Genomic DNA, 12,467 nt, shown 5'->3' with positions numbered 1-12,467 from the left:
TATCACTGTTAACAACCCAGTCAGGAGATACACTGGCACAAACTGTCACAAACTGTAGCTGGGAACAGTTAATACACAAGCCTCTAAGTCTTTTTTTCCCCATTTGAGGTTCTATTTTTGGTGTCCAAAATGTGGTTTTCACTTGGGTCATATATAGCTCCCTGGCCCTTCCTTTCCTTAAGTATTAATACTTAAGCCTGTTACTCGCCTCACTTCTCAGACCAAAAATCCTCTCTCTGGTTCTGTGACCCTTCATTATCAATACACTAAGATAAAACTGAGCACTCGGCAGGACTCCTTAGAAGTAACCAGAGTGAAATCACAAAGAAGCTGCAAGCACTCTGGAAGCACAGGGTTCAGCGGGCTCCTCAGGAGGTTGGTCCTCCGGGCCACTTGCTGCCACGTGGCGCCCAGCCCCTTCCTCAAGGTTCCCCGTAACCCTCATCAGCAGATGGTGTCTCCAGTCTCCCACACACACTCTTCCCAAAAATGCCTCTCTGAAATCTGAATAATGATGTTCTGCTCGTTAAAATCTCTTGTAGGAGGTAGTTGAGCCCCACCAGTCTATTTTGCTTCTCCAAAGATGATGTTGGGACCAGGTGACGCTGCCCGTCATCCGGAGGGTGAGCAGGGAGCCGCAGCAGGCGCATCCACACCAAGGCCTGGACTCGGGTCTCCTCCCACAGCCCCCACCCCCACGTCTGCAGCTGTAGTCACCAGGCCACCTTCCTCATGTGAAGATCGAGCAAACTAGATGCAAAGGCTCACACAACACTTGCTGGTTCTTGAAGCTGGAGCTGTCGGAGGCGTGAGTCACCACTGTGCACACCTCTCAGAGGCCCCAAGGCCGGCACCAGCCACTCCTGTGTCCTCCCCACACTTCCCGTGACCCTCCTCCCAGTGGAGAGCTGAAGCCATGAAGGGCTAGGTGAGACTCCCCACCACTGCCTCTGCGTTCTCCCTGCTGGTCCTGGAACCGAGCCTCAGGTAGGCTACCCTGGAGCCACCTGCGTGTGCCCCCTTGCCTCCTGATGAGCAGCAACATCACTCTTTCGCGAGGTGTCCTGGGCTTGAGTCCCAGTAAAAGCTATGGTTTTCCCAGTAGGCATGTACACATGTGAGAGACCATAAAGAAGGCTGAGCACTGAAGAATTGATGCCTTCGAACTGTGGTGCTGGAGAAAACTCTTGAGAGTCCCGTGGACTGCAAGGATATCAAACCAGTCAATCCTAAAGGAAATCAGTCCTGAATGTTCATTGGAAGGACTGATGCTGAAGCGCCAATACTTTGGCCACCTGATGTGAAGAGCTGACTCACTGGAAAAGACCCTAATGTTTGGAAAGATTGAAGGCAGGAGAAGTGGATGACAAAGGATGAGATGGTTTGATAGCATCACCAACTCAGTGGACATAAATTGAGCAAACTCTAGGAGATAGCAAAGGACAGAGGAGCCTGGCATGCTGCAGTCCATGGGGTCACAGAGTTTGACACAACTTAGCAACGGAAAAACAACAACAACAAGACTGGCATTTGAGCCCTGGTCCCAAGTTGCGCTGTAAGACATGCTCGCTGTGTTCCTTCTAATGCGGGGGCAGGAGCTGCCAGGCCTGCAGACAGCTGGGTGCAGGTCTTCCCTCAAAGGAGGCCTGGCACAGCAGAGCGGCACTGCCTGCTCTCTGGAGCTCCCTTCGTGATTTCCTCTCCTGCACAGAGAGACCGTGGCCAGCACAGTGAGGCCGATCAGGACCAGAGCTGCTGCTGCCGCCTGAGGAGACAGCTGGACAGGGCGCGCCCACAGCTCCAAATTGTTCTTCACGGCTGTCACAGCTCCTAGCAAAACTGGAAAACTCCCAATTCTCCCTCATTCTCTCTTCTGCTTTCTTCCAAAAAATTTTTTCTTGAAAAGTTTAATAATAAACTTGGAAAGTTTATTAATATAACCTTACAAAATGACTGCATAAGTGGGAATTGGGGCTGAGTTAGGAAGTGTCCAGGTCTCAATTAGAATTGAGATGGGGCTGAGGGGGGAAGGGGCAAGGGTAGAGTTGACTCTGGGCTCACAGTTGCTGGCAGCCTGAAGGGTGCTCTTGCCTATCCGGCCTCCAGCTTTTCCTGCACTTGGCACTTTACAGGTCCACCAGGGGGCAGTAGAGCTCTTTGTTTTCAGCAGCCGCTCTCAGGTGGTGCTAGTGGTAAAGAAGCCACCTGCCAATGCAGGAGACATAAGGGACACAGGTTCAACTCCTGTCGGGAAGTTTCCCTGGAGGAAGATGTGGCAACCCACTCGAGTATTCTTGTCCAGAGAATCCCCGTAGACACAGGAGCCTGGTCAGCTACAGTCCATAGGGTCGCAAAGAGTTGGACATGACTGAAGGGACAGCACACACAAGCCTAGGGAATGGGGCATCCAGAGAGCAAATCCAGCCTCACAAACGAGCAGGGACCCAGAGACCCTGTGGCAGTTGTGAGCCAGGTGGTCCCGGGCTTCCTGAGTGATATTTTGAGCAAAAAGGATGAAGTAGCCAAGAGAGGGTATTAAAGAGGGTGGAACAGATTGTGATAAAAATGCAAAGTGTAATAAAGATAGCAAACTGTGAAAGAATTTACATGGTGGGTGTATGGTTGTGTTTTTTTAAGAAACTTTACTTTTTAGAAACATTTTTACAGAAAAAAAAAATGAAAAGATAGGACAGAGAGTTCATTAATTCTCACATCTGGTTTCTCCTATTATTAACAAATTAGTATGAGACATTTGTCACAATTAATGAACAGATACTAATGTGTTGTTATTAACTAAAGTCCATAGGTTGCTCAGTGGGTAAAGAATCCACCTGCCAATGCAAGAGACACAAGTTAGATCCCTGGGTTGGGAAGAGACCCTGGAGGAGGGCATGGCAACCCACTCCAGTATTCTTGCCTGGGAAATCCCATGGACAGAGGAGCCTAGCTAGCTACAGTCCATAGCGTTGCAAAGAGTTGGACACGACTGAAGTGACTGGGCACACACACCAAGCAGATATCCTTCGTTTTCCCCTAATGTGCTTTTTCCTATGCCAGGATCCCATCCGGGATCCGACGTAACATTTAATCATCAAGTCTCCAGAGGCTCCTCTTGGCTGTGAGGGGTCTCAGACTTTGTTTTTGACAGCTTTGAGGAGTACTGGTCAGGCATTTCATAGACTCTCCCACAGGTGGCATTTGTCTGATGATTTCCTCATGATTCGAATGAGACTGTGGGTTCAGGGGAGGAAGACCACACAAGTAAAGTGCCATCCTCTTGCCATCTATCAAGAACACACACTATCACCAGGACCTATACCTGCTGATAAAGGTGAAAAAGGAGAGTGAAAAAGCTGACTTAAAACTCAACATTCAAAAAACTAAGATCATGGCATTTGGTCCCATCACTATGGCAAATAGATTGGGAAACAACAGAAACAGTGAAAGACTCTCTTGGGTTCCAGAATCACTACAGATGGTTACTACAGCTGTGCAATTAAGAGACACTTGCTCCTTGGACAAAAGGCTATGGCAAACATAGTGTATTAAAAAGCAGAGACATAACTTTGCTGACAAAGGTCTGTATAGTCAAAACTGTGGTTTTTCCAGTAGTCAGGCATGGATGTGAGAGTTGGACCCTAAAGAAAGCTGAGCACCAAAGAATGGATGTTTTCAAACTGTGGTGTTGGAGAAGACTCTTGAGAGTCCCTTGGACTGCAAGGAGATCAAACCAGTCAATCCTAAAGGAAATCAGTCCTGAATATTGATTGGAAGGACTGATGCTAAAGCTGAAGCTCCACTACTTTGGCCACCTGATGCAAAGAGCCGATTCATTGGAAGAGACCCTGATGATGGGAAAGATGGAAGGCAGGAGGAGAAAGGGACAACAGAGGACGAGATGGTTGGATGGCATCACCAACTCAACGGATGTGAGTTTGAACAAGCTCCGGGAGATGGTGAAGGACAGGGAAGCCTGGTGTGCTGTAGTCCATGGGGTCGCAAAGAGTTGGACAGGACTGAGCAACTGAACAGCGACAACGTTCCTGTTGATGTTGATCTCCTAGCTGAGGTGTCAGGTTGCCCCTCCGTAAAGCTGCTCTTTCGTCTTCCCTCTGTCAGTTCTGTCCTCTTTGGAAGGAATCGCTATGAGCACCCTACATTCAAGGGGTGGGCATTAGGCTACATCTCCTTAACAGCAAACGTCTACATATATATCTTGGAATTTTTATGCATGGGAGCTTTGACTCTCCTCCCACATTATATCATTTTCCCCTGTAAAATCTTTTCAGTTTTCTGCTTGAAACTTTTCATCATCAAATGGTGGAAACAAAATAACTCACCAGAAGGAAAGTTATGACTAACCTAGATAGCATATTAAAAAGCAGAGACATTACTTTGTCAACAAAGGTCCATGTAGTTAAGGCTATAGTTTTTCCAGTGGTCATGTATGCATGTGAGAGTTCGACTATAAAGAAAGCTGAGCACCGAAGAATTGATGCTTTTGAACTGTGGTGTTGGAGACTCTTGAGAGTCCCTTGGACTGCAAGGAGATCCAACCAGTCCATCCTAAAGAAGATCAATCCTGGGTGTTCATTGGAAGGACTGATGTTGAAGCTGAAACTCCAATACTTTGGACACCTGATGTGAAAAGCTGACCAATTTGAAAAGACCCTGATGCTGGGAAAGATTGAAGGCAGGAGGAGAAGGGGGCGACAGAGGATGAGATGGCTGGATGGCATCACCGACTCAACGGACATGGGTTTGGGTGGACTCTGGGAGTTGGTGATGGAGAGGGAGGCCTGGTGTGCTGCGGTTCATGGGGTTGCAAAGAGTTGGACACGACTGAGCCACTGAACTGAACTGAAAACGGCTGAAAGTAGGGTTGGGTGAGGTGTACACTCAGCATGTGTGGCCAAATGCAAGGGGAAAGGAGTTCAGGTTTTCAGGATGTGAGGGGACAGAGCGGCGTATCCAGTATTTTTGCTGCTGCGTGTGGGTGTCCAACAGCAACCCCAGATGTCCCAGGTCCAAACCGGAACTCAAGCAGGCTCCCCACCCTCCAGGCTTAAGGCTCTGGCTGCTTAAGTCAACAATCAGCCTTGATTCCTTGCCTTGTCTCCCACCTCCTCCCATCCAGTCGACAGCAAATCCTGTTTGTTCTGCCTCAAAATGCTTTGCTTTCAAGGTCTCAAGTCAATTGTCCTTGGAATGATGATAACAAGCCTTCTAAAATTCTAAGAAAGCTTTTTGTCTCTTCTTAGGAAATAGAAATTCAATTGTATAATGATGCAACACAGAATAAGTATAGATTTATTTTTGTGGTAACTAGGTAAACATTTGCTAACCATCTCCATCTAAGTCTTCCTAAAGCACCCATGTTAACAGATTCTTTCAAGGTTCTTTGTTAACTGCCAACAATCTTCATTAATATTGACAGTAACTACCAAGGGTTTTACAAGGGCTAACTCAATCCTCACAACACTCAGATGGATAAACCCTCTAGTATCCTGATTTTACAGAAGAGGAAACAGAGGCACAGAGAGGTTAAGCCACTGAGCCAAGGCCACACAGCAGTCGGTAGCAGAGCCAGAAGTGGCCTCAACAGGCAGCATCTCTTTTCTTCAGCCCTATCACTTCACATCCTCCACCAAGTGCCTGCCTTCCTCCAAAGTTGTCAAGGGCAGATGACTAAGTCCCAGTGAGCAGTGGCAAAGTGGGTCTCAGAATCTCACCCACACCCACTATTGACATTAAACATCCAGGAGGAGAGACACTTGTCTGGCATTCTCCTCACAGGTTCCTGGAACCAGGAGGCAAGCCTCAGAGGAGCTTCTCAAACTGCTATGACCATGCCACTGGGGGATGCTAAAGTCTTGACTAAAAACTGAGGCTCATCCAGTCTGTCTGGGAGAGCGCCCGAATTCCTGCTCTTCTAACACAAGCTCCCAGGGTGCTACAGCCCCAGGACCACACCAGAAGGAACAGGAAAGGGCCGGTGACAGCCCCAGTTGCCAAGAACCAAGGCGTAGGTGACCCAGCTTCTGGGGTTGGCCAGGGTAAGAGCAGAGAGGAGGTCTGCCCGGGGAAGCGAGTAAGGAACACTTCTGGCAAGCACTGGGGTTTGAGATAGATGGTCCTCTCCAGGGTAAGGGCAGGCAGGGGACAGGAAGTGCCGGGGATGTGGGTCTCAGGGAGCTCACTGAGCCGTGGTCAGCTGAGAGGTCTGTGGGGCCAAAGGACTGAGTCTGGCCTGAACCCAGCACCCGGGGAGGGTGTGGGTGGGGAGGTCTGCACGGCCACCCAGAGAGGGCACAGTTCTGGGCTGGGCTGTAGACTCATGCAGGGCGCCGCAGGGCCCTATGCGTCCCTCCCATGGCAGAGAGCTCCAGCCCACCAAGATGGCGCACTTCCGGGGGGACGCCGCTCAGCTTCCGATGGCCGCCGGGTGGGGTGAAGTGAAGTCGCTCAGTCGTGTCCGACTCTTTGCGACCCCATGGACTGTAGCCTACCAGGCTTTTCCGTCCATGGGATTCTCTGGGTTGCCATTTCCTTCTCCAGGGAAATCTTCCCGACCCAGGGATCGAACCCACGTCTCCCGCATTGGAGGCAGATGCTTTAACCTCTGAGCCACCAGGGAAGATCTGCCGGGTGGGGTGGTCTGTTTAATTCCAGCAGGTGGCAGTAAAGCGCCTCGGGGGAAGGAGCGCCTTTCTTTTTAAGCGCAGCGAAACATCACCAGGGCCGTCTCTCGCTTGAGTTTGTTCTGTCTACACCACAGTAGGTACACCTACTCTACACCACTACACCACTACTGTCTACACCACTCTGCCCAGGAGCCCAGCACCTGGCTCTAAGGTTGGTGGGCAGGAGGAGAAGGTCGTGGAGCTTCGGGGCCTTCCTGACTTGACGCAGGCTTGGACACCCCACTCAGATGGCTTGTGAGTGACGAGAAGTCACCCTTGTTTGATCCAGCCATGCCGCAGGAGTTCCGGCCATGTGCATCCAAACACCACCCTAAGGAAAGGCCCCTGTAGGAGGGGTTCAGCAAGCCACTGAGCAGTGTGGGCAGTGGGAGGGGAGGGTGGGCAAGGGGAAGGGACGCCCAAGAGGCTGCTCCCTGACATTGAGAGGAGTGCCACAGAGACCAGTGTGACTCGAAATCCGTTCCTCCTGCTGTAGGAAGTTGGAAGGCTGCTATAACAAAATACTATAGAACGAGTGGCTTACAAACAACAGACATGTATTTCTTAAGTGCAGAAGGCTAGAAATCTGAAGTCAGGGTGCCAGCCAGGTCAGTTCTGGTGAGGGCCCTCATACAGGTTTCAGATGGCCGCCCTCTCCTTGTGGCCCCACATGGCAGAAAGAGGGGGAGCGAGTTCTCTGGGGGTCTCTCTTATCAGTATTAGAGCAGGAATCCCATTGGTGAACACTCCACCGTTGTGACTAATCACCTCCCAAACCTCTCATCTCCTAATACCATCACATAGAGGTTGGGACTTTGACATATGAATTCTGCAGGGACACAGACATACCATCCTGCCCTTGTGAAAGTCAGAAGTTTAATAACTGTCTCGGTCAAAGGATCTGTCCATTTAAATATTCCTGTATTTTGAACACGTGAAAGAAAAAAAGTCAAGTTCATACAGGAGTTTCAGTGAAATTGCATTTCCTGTTTCTTTCATCTTCTTATCTGTGTGTGGAGGTGAGGGGGAGTAAGACCCTTCTTTCAGACTTTCTATGGTAAGGAAACAAGTCCATATTTATGGACCTAGGAGCATGCCCAGTATATCGTAGGCCCTCAATAAGTGCTTACTGGGAAAAACCATCAAGTGTCACATTTTTGGCAATGTCCTTCAGAATTATACTGCCTTACCTTGATTCATCACACTGGGTGATGGATAAAAACAAGTTCACTTCAGTGTCACTTACAATGCCGGGAATTTCCCAGCACCTGCCCTGCCCAAGGCCACCATGATTTGTAATCAACACTATAGCTGTTGATTGTTGAGCACTGCTGGGCTGCCAGTCTTGGGGTGGAGGCTATAGGTGCATCAGCTCATTTAATCCTCACAACAGCCCTGTGAGGCCAAGACTGAAATAACATTAAAATTGAGTGGTTGAGAGCTTTCACTCTACAGTTCAGTATACCCAGTGGAAACTGCAAACTTGACCTCGGCTTCCAGCCTAGGTTTAGAAGGACACAGAAGACTTTATTCCTGTGGTAAGAAGAAGGAAAACAGGCAAAATGAAGTAATACGTTTCTATGAAGCTAGCAAAAAGTGGTGGACACAGGAAACCTTGATGAACTAAACTCCTGAGAGGACTGAGGCTTTTGTAGATGAATGGGAAACTGAGGCAGCTTCCATAACCTGATCCAGGTAAGAGCAATCCTGCCATTGGTGGAGAGACTTTGCCAAGGTGAGAGAAAATCAACCAGACCCTGGAAAACAGAGTGAGTTTGTGGTACAGATTGGAGTCTAGGAAAGCACCAAACACAAGGACAGATCCCTTGGCCCAGAAACTTCCTCCTCTGAATTTTGCCAAGAAAACAGCAATAGGGAGGAGGCTGGTAAGTAGAAGGAAACAGCACAATCTCAAACCTTCTTATGGTGATTGGATTCTGGGGCTCTGCCAGTGCTGAACCCAATGATGCACCAAAAATATCTGAAGTTGAAGACAAATGCCTACCAGTTCAAAAGATAAAATCAAATTTGGTGGGCCAGGAGACTGTGTGTTGGGCTAACCACAGAGAACACAGTTGAATTAAAACTGCAGCCTAGTCAAAGTTCATCCTGTTCTAGGAGAAATCTGAACACACCCGCACCAGGTGGGAGAAAGGGCTTACAGTCAACATGAGTGTGTATACAACAATATTATTCTACACATTCAAGAATCTCAGTGAACAGCAGGTAAGATAAACACAAAGAGATTCACATAGTAGGGCCTCAATTATGTTGAAACCACGAAGAGAAAATCTTAAAAACAACAAGAGGAAAACAACTCATCAGTAAAAGCAAGGAACAGTATAATGTGGCTGACTTCTCTCATCTGAAAGGATGGAAGTAGGGGCAGTGGAATAATACACTCAGAGTGCTGAAGAAAAAACTGTCAACCAGGAATTCTGTATCCAGTAAAATATCTCCTCAAAAATGAAGTAATATAAAGACATTTTCAGATAAAGACTGAGACTTTATTGCTAATAGACCTGCCTTACAAGAAATACAGAGAAAGTCCTCTAGGAGGAAAGGAAATGACTATAGATGTTACCTTAAATCCATGGAAGAAGTAGAGAAACAGAAAGGGTAAATATGTAGGTTTATGTAACAGATAAACGTATTTTTCTCTTAATTCTTCTCTTAACTTCCAAAAGGCATAAGTTTGCATAAAGTAATAAGTATGACACTATAACGTGCTTATAACATAGATACATATGGATAGATAGTAGATAGATAGATAGAATGGTTTGTTATCTATGATAATAATAGGACAGGGGAGAGGGAGATGGAATCAGATTAGATTGGAACAAATTTTCTGTATTTTACCAGAATTGAATTAGTATCAATCTGAAGTAAATTGTGGTAAAATGCATATTGTAATGCCTAATGCAAAGACTGTGGGAAGAAAAGAACTTTAAAGATCATTTAAAAATCAACAAAAGAATTGAAAGGATATACTAAAAATATGTGTTTAGCACAAAAGAAGGCAGTAATGACGAACAGAGGGGGGAAAGGCCTACAGAAACCAAATAGCCAAATGGCAAATATAAATCCAGACATATTAGTAATTACACTAAATGTAAATGGTCTGAACATCCCAATCAAAAGGCATATATTGTCTGACTGGGTGTAAAAGCAATATCCAGCTAGATTCTACTTACAGAAGACATACCTTAGATTCAAAGACATGAACAGATTGGAAGTAAAAGGATGGAGAAAGATAAACCATGCAAATAGTTAACACAAATTTACCACATCACCAAGAAATTTCACCCCAAAGAATCTTCCCAAGAAAAGTAAAAACATATGCCCAATTAAAAAACCATAGACCTGAATGTTCATAGAAGTAGCATTCATAATAATAAAAACCTAGAAACAACCCAAAAGTCTGAAGACCAAAGGATATATAAACAAAATGTAATAGACTCACAAGGAAATACTATTCAGCAGTTAAGAAGTGTGATATAAGCTACAACATGGATGGACCTGAAAAACATTATGTGAATGGAAAGAACCCAGACAAAAGGCTACTTTTATATGATTCCACTTACATGCCATGCCCCAGATTTATGAGACAGAAAGAAGATCAGAAAGTGTTTAAGGGTGAGGATGGGAGCAAGAATGAATTGCAAATGGGCATGAAGGCACATTTTAAAGTGATCGAAATGTTCTAACATTAAATTGTGAAGATGGTTGCTCAGTTCTACAAATCTACTAAAAATAATTGAATTTTTTAGAAGTGTACATTTAACAACCAAAAAAAGCCATATGACAGGATATTTTGGTTCTATTCATCTGCTTTAATGTTTGGAAACACTTTAAAATACAAATAAAAGTTGTATTTTTTTCTGTTGCCTAAAATCCATTGAGAAATAAAGAAATAATTGATAGTGTGCTTTTTCTAGTACAAAGTGATAAAATATTGCTGTAATATTGAAATAAAGAAGAATAATTTGTATTATACAAAAAATTAATGAAGGTGAAATAAAGATATTTCCAGAAAAATTATAGCTGAGAGAATTCATAGCCTGCAAACTCGCTGTGCTAAACAGAGTTCATTAGGCTGCAGAGAAATGATACCAGATGGAAAGACAGAGCTAATAGGAAGGAATGAAGAATGCCAGAAATGCAAATACATGGGTAAACACAGAAGACTATTTGCTCCTTTCCTAATTGCTTTCAAAGGCAGTTGACTTTTTTAAAGCAAAAGTGATAATATACTGTGTGGTTTACTGCCAGGGTCCAGCCCCAGTGGATCCAGGGTGATTCAAAGGTGGGGACGGAGTCGGCCTCCTTGGAAAAATACATATTTAATTACAGATATATAGAGAGATTAGAAACGGATAGTGTAGTAGGAAAATTAGTGGAGAAAAAGAGACTGAATAATTTGGTTTACGTGGAATAGCATCCATGCTCCAGATGGGAATTCAGCCAGAAAAACAGGGAGCAAGAAAGAAACGACATGGGGGAATCAGTCTTTCCGGAAACTGATCCGATTTCTTTATTTTGGGGTTTGCTTATATACCTTTTGTTACACATAGGGATGAATACAGAGTCACGCAAGGGTCAGCAGTCCTGACCTTTATCAAAATCAGGTGCTTCACATAAAAAGGTCTTAGGGATTTTACATCATCTTCTGGCCATGAGACCTGCTGACATTTTATGATCCTTTCTTTCTGATAACCAAAAAACTCATTTTTTCCAAGGGTGTTCTTTCTTAAACCAGGCACCACCCTCCAAATAAAGTTGCATTCCTATAGGGTGAGGGTGTAGTGAGTTACAATCAAGAAAGGAATTTATTTAACCCAAGGTTAACATGATTAATCTTAAAGGTTAATACTTATTTCTCCTGTATGCTTAAAGGTTAATACTTATTTCTCCTATATGCTAGTTATATTCATTATAAGGGCAGGGAACATGGAGATTTAGCAGCAAACATCAGCCCAACAAATGAAAATCCTTTCACCAATGTTTCCCTTAAGATCTATTTAGTCTTAAGATAGTGATAAAGTTACATTTTTACATAGCAAGGACACAGTGATTTATAACAAAGTACAGTGATCTATTACAAAAGAGAAAATTCATTAACTCAAAAAGTCTAGTATTACTAACCTTAAAACTACTATATTTCCTTTTCTATATTCCAAATACATTGATTAATATATTCCCAGGTGCCTAAGGATATGGAGGCCTGGCGGCAATCATTGACTCAACAGTGGGAAGAACCCTATGCTAATTAAGACTTTAAAAATACTCCAAAACTCTCGGTGCTGTTTATGGTTGAGAGGTAGTAAACAATCATGTGCGTAGTGGCAGGAGTATGGATAATCCTGTCACACAAGCTAGTCTGTCAGCAGAGAGGTTTAACCTGAGACATCCTTGTCCCACCCAGAGCAGGGAATTAGCAGCAATTGACACAACAAATGAAAAACCCTTCACCAATATAATTCCTAACCAACCCACTATACTAATAATTTCCAACTCCCCAAAAGAATTTGCCTTTAGTAAGTCTAAGACATCTCGTGCCTCTCAGGTTGGGAGGCTGTAAACAATCACATGTGGCCGGACGAACCTACACAGGCGGGCTAGATAACCTTCAGAGGAGTCCGTAAGCTGAAACACTCTTGTCACGCCCAGGAATTTTTATTGACTTGGAGCTGCACGTTTACTCCTTCTCTGAGAGAAATAGTAATGGGGGAGAGCCCCCCGTAAAGTCAGAGGTGTAGGTGAGAGCATAAGACAGACTCTGGT

The sequence above is a fragment of the Capra hircus genome, chromosome 2 (genome assembly GCF_001704415.2).
Source record: "Capra hircus breed San Clemente chromosome 2, ASM170441v1, whole genome shotgun sequence".
NCBI classification, from domain to species: Eukaryota; Metazoa; Chordata; class Mammalia; order Artiodactyla; family Bovidae; genus Capra; species Capra hircus.
Note: the sequence above shows the minus strand (reverse complement) of the source record.